This window comes from Macrobrachium nipponense, chromosome 9, assembly GCF_015104395.2.
Source record: "Macrobrachium nipponense isolate FS-2020 chromosome 9, ASM1510439v2, whole genome shotgun sequence".
Lineage (NCBI taxonomy): Eukaryota > Metazoa > Arthropoda > Malacostraca > Decapoda > Palaemonidae > Macrobrachium > Macrobrachium nipponense.
The window spans coordinates 76158549-76166859 of NC_061110.1; the positions used below are offsets into that span (position 1 = coordinate 76158549).

General features: G+C 32.9%; 1 long non-coding RNA gene across 1 annotated transcript in view; it reads left to right on the top strand.

Annotated features, from left to right (window-relative positions):
* LOC135217970 (uncharacterized) overlaps nucleotides 1–8311 on the top strand; it is a 403438-nt gene that overhangs the window by 312337 nt on the left and 82790 nt on the right. The window lies entirely within an intron of this gene.

Consider the following 8311-nt stretch of genomic DNA (forward strand, 5'->3'; position numbering starts at 1 on the left):
CCCCCCCTCCCCCTTTATTTTTTTTTTTATTCTGCGTGGCACCACCGCCGACGTAGGTTTTAGGGAAGGGGTGTTCCTGGATTGTGTGAGGTAGGGGTTCTTGCTTGCAGGGGAGAAGGGTCAGGGGACTTCTCTCGCATGCAGGTGTTGGAGGGATACTGGGGGTGGTGGGGGGCGGGGCACTCGAAGGGGCGGGGTGGTATGCTTGGAAAGGGGGTGAGGGAGAGGAGATCGAAACTACAGGACTTGAGTAAGGGGGCGAGTTAGGATTGTTCGAATCGACGTTGAGAAAGGGGGCCTCCTGAGATGGGGGCGAGTAGAAAGGGGGTGCTCCTAGGATGAGGAACTATTGCGGAGGGGCTTAAGGAGACTGCTCGTCGGGGGGAAAAGTGGGAAGGGGAAAGCAATGAGATGGGTAAGAAAGATTTAGTTAGGAGGGAGGAATAAACATAAGCTGGATTTCGTGAGGCGTAACATAGTACGGGGCCTTTATTGGTGGCGGGGTATCTTTTAAGGAATGGATCGTTGGGAGGGGCGGTCGGTCAGTCAAGAGACAGGGGCATGGGTGCCCTTGGAGACATACCCCCTCTTTGTCGAAGGAAGGACCACCAGGGCGCTATGGAATCTCGGATCGTCGATGCCGATAAAGTGTCGAGTTACGAAAAAAAGAATGTCAACCGATAAGCGGCGCGTCCTCTTCCCCTTCCCTTCCCCATAAACTCTTCTCTTCCCTTCTCCGCCCCTTTCTCTTTGCTTCGTATTTTCGTTCCTCCATGGCTTTCTTCAACTTTCCCTCGTCTTTACTTTTTAATTTGTTTTTGCTTATTTCGCTTATCTTCTCTATCGCGATTTCCTTCAGCACCATCTTCCTTTCTCTAGCTGCAATATTTGCATCCATTCATTTAGTGTCTGGCTCGTTTTCATCGTCCTCCAGATTCTCCTTCCTGATTCTTCCCATTTCTCCTCCTGTTCCTCCCCCTCATCCTCCTCCTCCTCCTCCCGCTGCTGCTGCTGCTGCTGTTCCTTCTGCCATATCACCTCCTGCTCTTCTTCGCCTTCTTCTTTAATGTCTGCTGAAATCTGACCACCTCCCTGTGCACGCATCATGAAAGCTAATATCAGGGTCGATGAATAAATTATAACGAGTATCTCCTTCCACCCCCTTCCTCCTACCTCCCTGGCCTCCCCTCCTCACCCTCTACTCCAGTCTCTCCGGGGCCCTGCCCCTCTTTTCCCTACTCATATTGGAGACGCTATGCCTCCCAAGGACATAACCATTAGGAGAAAATCCTAAGGTTGCGATAACGCCGAAAAGTTTCATTTTTTCGCGAAGGTTGCGACGGCGAAAGTTATCTTTCTGATTAATTGATTACAAAATTTATATTTATTCAGTACGTAGTATATTTACTATGGGATATTTTTCGTATTCATTATGTATTTTACTCCGCAAAAATTTAGTATTATTTTTTTTAAGACTGGGAAGAAACGAAAAAATATGAATACCGTCATGAAAACAATATAATTTTACTATTATTTATTTAATTTATTTTCCTGTATGTATATATATGAATATAATTTAAATCAGAAATAGCCATTTTAAGTTCATTAACAATACCTACCTGTCGCAACCAACAGCAAGAAATAGGAGAAACTTTCTGCAATAATGCTATTATATATATATATATTATATATATATATATATATATATATATATATATATATATATATATATATATATATATATAATTATATATATATATATATATAGTTGCGACAGGTAGGTATTGTTAATGAACTTAAAATGGCATTTTCTGATTTAAATTATATCCATATATAATACATACAGGAAAATAAATTAAACAAATAATAGTAAAATTATATTTATTTTCATGACGGTATACAGATTTTTTCGTTTCTTCCCAGTCTTAAAAAAAATATAACAAATTTTTTGCGGAGTAAAATACATAATGAATACGAAAAATATCCCATAGTAAATATACCACGTACTGAATAAATATAAATTTTGTAATCAAGTTAATCAGAAAGATAACTTTCGCTGTCGGAACCTTCACGAAAAATGAAACTTTTCGGCGTTATCGCAACCTTAAGATTTTCTCCAATAAGAGCAATACAATAATACTATATATATATATATATATATATATATATATATATATATATATATATATATATAATATATATATATATATCTTTATATCTATATATATATATATATATATATATATATATATATATGCATATATATATATATATATATATATATATATATATATATATATATATATATATAGTAGATTACTGCAGAAAGCCTTTCTAGTATTTCTTGCTGTTGGTTATTATTGTTTTCTTTGAAACATTTAATTTTATTACTTTCTTTAGTCATTGCACCGATCATAGCACATTTAAAAAAAAGAGAAAATTCTACGATTTTTACTTTTTAATTGGTCGGTAATCGAGCGATTTCCTTAACTAAGGATACTATATAGTGCAGCCAATTTTTTTTAGGGATTACAATGAAATCAGCAACGGTACCCTGTAGAAAGTAAAGAAATAAATATAAACGTCTTGTAATTTGTTCATTATTATTGTTTATTCCTTTAGTTGTTAAAACATGTTATTATAAGAATTAGAAAACATTATCACAATTGAAATAAATTTCCAAAAAATTACAATAATAATAATAACACTTGCAAAGTCGAAGTCTTCGCGTCTCCCGTACATGTTTTATTGGGTCGGCAAAATAAGTAAATTCACCTATTAATCATGCTCTCTCTCTCTCTCTCTCTCTCTCTCTCTCTCTCTCTCTCTCTCTCTCTCTCTCTCTCACACATACATATATCTAATATATATATATATATATATATATATATATATATTACTAAATTTTATTTACATAACAACTTTGTTACTTTTATAAGAGTTTTGCCGGCAGAACGACATACAGGTAAATGGATTCATTGCGATGAATTAAGGCAATTCGAAGCTGACCATCTATGTATATAGTAACTATATACTAATATATATATATATATATATATATATATATATATATATAATGTATACATATATATATATATATATATATATATATATATATATGTACTTATATATATGTTTATATGCTTATATATATATATATATATATATATATATATATATATAATATATATATATATATATATATATATATATATAATCTACTCTTTTCCACGTGACATTTGTAGAATCACAACAGTTAAACCACAAGTAAAACATGAATATCAAATATTACTTTGTGGCATAGCTTTTGAAACTATAAAAATGCCATGTGTAAAACTGGCACATTTTGAAAAAAATATATATATTTATACTATTATATGATGTATATTTATGTGTTTTAATATATGTGTATGTATATATACATGTATGTATGTATGTGATATATATATATTTTTGTTTTTCAAAGGTATTTCTATAGTAGCAGAACTTCCGTCCAACGATCTCACATGGAAACTAGAGATTATCAGGAAAGAGTTGCTAGGAAGGAACGAAATTTTACATAAATTACACACACACTCACACATATACACGCAAACAGCACATTAATTCTTGACTCGTTTATATTACTACGTATATATATATATATTATCATATATAATATATATATATATATATATACATATATATATATATATGATATATATTAGTATATATAAATAACAGCCTTAAGCTGTAACCCTGAATGGTCCCAGCCAATGTTATAATTCAGTTGGTGCATCGTTAATGAACCTTCCTTTATTTCTGAGACAAATAACTGAATTTTATGTTGATGATACATTGGTAGAGTATTCGCTATCATTTATGTATATATATATATATATATATATATATATATATATATATATATATATATATATATAGAATGTGTATCTATATGAATGTTAATTTTACATTATGTGCATTAATATATTCACATTTTAAGAATAACCCGAGTAAATTCCTTATAATATTTCAGAAATTTTCGTAACTTGTGGATTGATGTTTTATATCAGTACTTTAATAATAACTGATAATTATGACTATAATTGAAAATTCCAGTTCTTTTTTCTTAGATGCAGAATTCTGTGCTGAACTTTTTTCATTTTGTTTGTAAATGATTAAAGCATTTTTTAATCAAATGATCTCACTTTCATTATTGTAACAATTAATAAGTTACATAAAAATGCGGCCTTTACAAATTTTAGACATTTCAATCTTGGCTGTTTATATCCGTTTATAAAGAGTGAAATATTCAGAATGCAACCCTGCATATGAGAATTTTATATTTTTCTCAGATGCATTAAAAAAATTAGTGATGTTCGTATTCTTAAGTAAGTAATGTTTTTATGTTACATATATTTTCATTATATATACATACATACATACTACATACATTTATGCATGTATGTATGTATGTATGTGTATATATATATATATATATATATACATTATATATATATATATATACATATATATATATATATATATATATATATAGAGAGAGAGAGAGAGAGAGAGAGAGAGAGAGAGAGAGAGAGAGAGAGAGAATGCTTCCAGTCTTGAATGACAAGGGGAGTGAACAGGTAACCAAAGCATTTATGAAACCTAGTATCAGTAAGGTCAGTGAATTTGGAGTCACGCATCTAGCCAGCTAATTCTGAAACTCAAAGGGGGAGAGAGAGAGAAGAGAGAGAGAGAGAGAGAGAGAGAGAGAGAGAGAGAGAGAGAGAGAGAGGTAGTAGCTAAGGAGGCATATATGAACTACTTATCCTGCTTTTGACATACGAGTATAACAAATAACTGATATATTGTGAATAATAAAAAAAGAAAAATTAAACTAACTTTTGGGCCTTCCTGTTTTGGAATAAGTTGCTATTATTATTATTATTATTATTATTATTATTATTATTATTATTATTATTATTATTATTATTATTATTAAATCCTAAAAGAAGGACGAGTCTTCAAATGGAGAAACAAATCCACAGTTATGTAAATGTACATATATTTAAATTTAAAAACAGCAAGGATAGCTTTCGGGAATCAGATTCCCGAAAGCTATCCTTGCTGTTTTTAAATTTAAATATATGTACATTTACATAACTGTGGATTTGTTTCACCATTATTATTGTTAGTATTGCCGTATTTGTAATTCTGTGTACTGACGCTTCAGAAAAACTCGTTGTAAATACTATAGTTCTCCATGCGCTTACCATGTACCGATTGTGTATTAAATGGAATGAGAAAGTGTTCTACTATTTACCTCTGGTATCCTAAAGAGAACTTCACAAAATTAAGTTTAATTTTGGTTTTAAATTTAATATTCTTTATTCTGAGTTGCATATCAACCAAGTTAATGCTTTACGTGGAATGGTAGCTTTTATTTTATTTTTTTCTTATTTTTTAATTATGCGATCGTAAGTGTTTGTATAAAATTCTAAATATACCCGAGAATGTTTGTGCACTGACGCTGAAAAAGAAAGAACCACTTCGCACATTTCCTTTATTTTTTATTAAAAAATCTTTTTTATATAAATTATTTAAAATTTATGTGATTTTTATTTCAGAATAGCACACTCTTTTCTTTGTTTTATTCTTTCGAGACATACGAAGTTTTCTAATAGCCTGAATATCTGTCACAATTTCATCATCTCGAACTTCATGAGCACTTCTCGAACAAAAGAACTGTATCACTGTCACCGACCCTTTTGTGCCTTTCGGTGAGAGGGAGGGAGCAGGGTGTGTCCCCCTTTGAATAACGGGTTATTTGAATAATTATTATTCAAATCATTTCACCTGGCGATGAACCCAATAATTTCCTTTCTTTTTTCTCTTCATCGCACTGTCATGTCACAAGACTTGAGAACGCTCTGTTTCCATTTCCATTCGTTTTCCTTGAAGGCTTGTCACGTTTTCCTCACCCATTGTTATCCTTTCCTTTTTTCTTACACAGCTCTCAATTTGATATGTAAATTTGGAATGAGATAGCGAGCAATACACGCCCTTAAGGAACTCCTTGTCCTATCGGTATAAGTCCACTGTGAATAAATCCTATGCGGCTAGTGTTCAAGTCCTTTTGAGATATTTAGGCTCAAAAGTAGTTCCTTCGCAAACGCACCTTTGGTTATATTTTGCCATTCTTCACACTATATCTCCCGTTCTACAGCTCTGTCACCGAAGCGTTCCACTTGTTAAATGCCACAGCGAGCAAGTCCTCCTCCTTCTGTGTGTTCTCGCCGTTGAAAGAAACTGATGGAACTGCTGTTCTAGGGACGGCACAATTGCTTCTATCTTGCACACGGCTGATTCTGCCATTTTTCACTCTCACTTTTTTTCCCCCATCCACTTCACCTTCCTCCTCCTCCTCCTCCTCCTCCTCCTCCTCCTCGCACATTTCTTTTCATTCTTTTGCATCTGCCCTACCACCCCTAGGGCAAGAGAGAAAGAGAGAAAAAATGTATCACAATATGAGACATCTGTCACCAAATCGCTTTAGAACCTTGTTGTCTGTCAGAAATTTGAGGTTTTGAACTCTTGTCAGTCTCCTTTGTACCGGAGGGGTTCCGAGTAATGAAGAGAGGGCTGGATGTGTGTAACCTCCCGTCGGGGGAAGTTCTCATCATTCAGGAAACCGATAGGAGGAAGAATGGAAAGAATAAAAGAAAAAAAAAAGGATTTGCATATTCTCTTTCAGGCAACATTTGGCAATCACTGGGTGTCTGATAATTCTCTCTCTCTCTCTCTCTCTCTCTCTCTCTCTCTACGCTCTCTCTCGTCTCTCTCTCTCTTTTTCTTTTCCTTCCTTCTCTCTCTCTCTCCTCTCAAGTAAAATGAAGGGCCAAACAAGAAAAAAGTAAAATTACCTCTCTGTTTCTTACCAGATACGAGCATAGTACACTTACGGAAAATAAAGAAAAGACTGTGACTCCCCCCTTCTCTCTCTCTCTCTCTCTCTCTCTCTCTCTCTCTCTCTCTCTCTCTCAAGTAAAATAAAGGGCCAAACATAAAAAAGGAAAATTACCTTTCTGTTGCTTACCAGTTATGAGCATAGTACACTTACGGAAAGTAAAGAACAGATTGTGACTCTCTCTCTCTCTCTCTCTCTCTCTCTCTCTCTCTCTCTCTCTCTCCCAGGATGAAGGAGGATATGTGATCAAGGCCTTTCATCATAACCTATAATTATTGAAGAACGATTTTGAGTGTTGGACAAAGCGAGGAACACAAGGGGACGATAGATGGAAACCAATTTCGATTAATTTTTTTTTTCTTTATTCTTTTTCGTACGTCGCTGTTGCTCCTTTTAACATGGTCCTGATGGCTAATTGAGACAGGTCATTTAGCGGACTCGGAACGAGACCCGAATTAAGATATCGAAATTGTAGGTAGATCGGGATTTCTTATTTCGGATGACTTTCTGATTATGATGTTAATATTTTCCCGTTGACGATTTGGGGAAGTGGCGACTATCCTCGAATATTCGCCTTTCTTCCTCGGTTCTTTTATCTTTAATTCGTTTTTAAATATGATGCGTAATTTTTCATGTTTTTTTTTTCATATTTCTCAGATTTTTTCATTTCTTGCTTTTTTATGCTTTTAAACTAACAAAATAAATAAATATATAGAGAAGAGTCCTTTTTAATATTTTATCTTTCTTGGTTTATCGAGAGATATTTATGATGTTGCAAAACATTTTTTTTTTTTTTTTTTTTTAGCAGGGCGTTGGTTTACATGTCTTGGGAGGAATAATGCGGTGGAAATTTCATTTTAAACACTTAAACATAATCACTATGCTATAGGTTGGGCAAATGGACATAAGATTGGCAGCCCCAAAAGGAATACAAATTATATATATATATATATATATATATATATATATATATATATATATATATATAGATATATATATATATGATGTATGTGTATATATATATATATATATATATATATATATTTATATATGCATGTATGTATATATATATATATATATATATATATATAGATATATATATATATATATATATATATATATATATATGCTTGCGTGTGTGTGTTTGAGCTCGAGTACGTGCATGCGTGTGTGGGTGTTTAAGTAACGTTATGATTTTTATTCTTTAAAATATAACTGTTATGTAGAAGGGGAGACAGGATAGCAAGAGAGCGTGATAAAATGCAGACCTTATTATTCCGTATTCATACTCAGAGGCTCAACTGAGTTTTCGGAAATTCATTGCATTTCTCATCAGGGTTAGTTATCCGTAATATCACTGGTAAA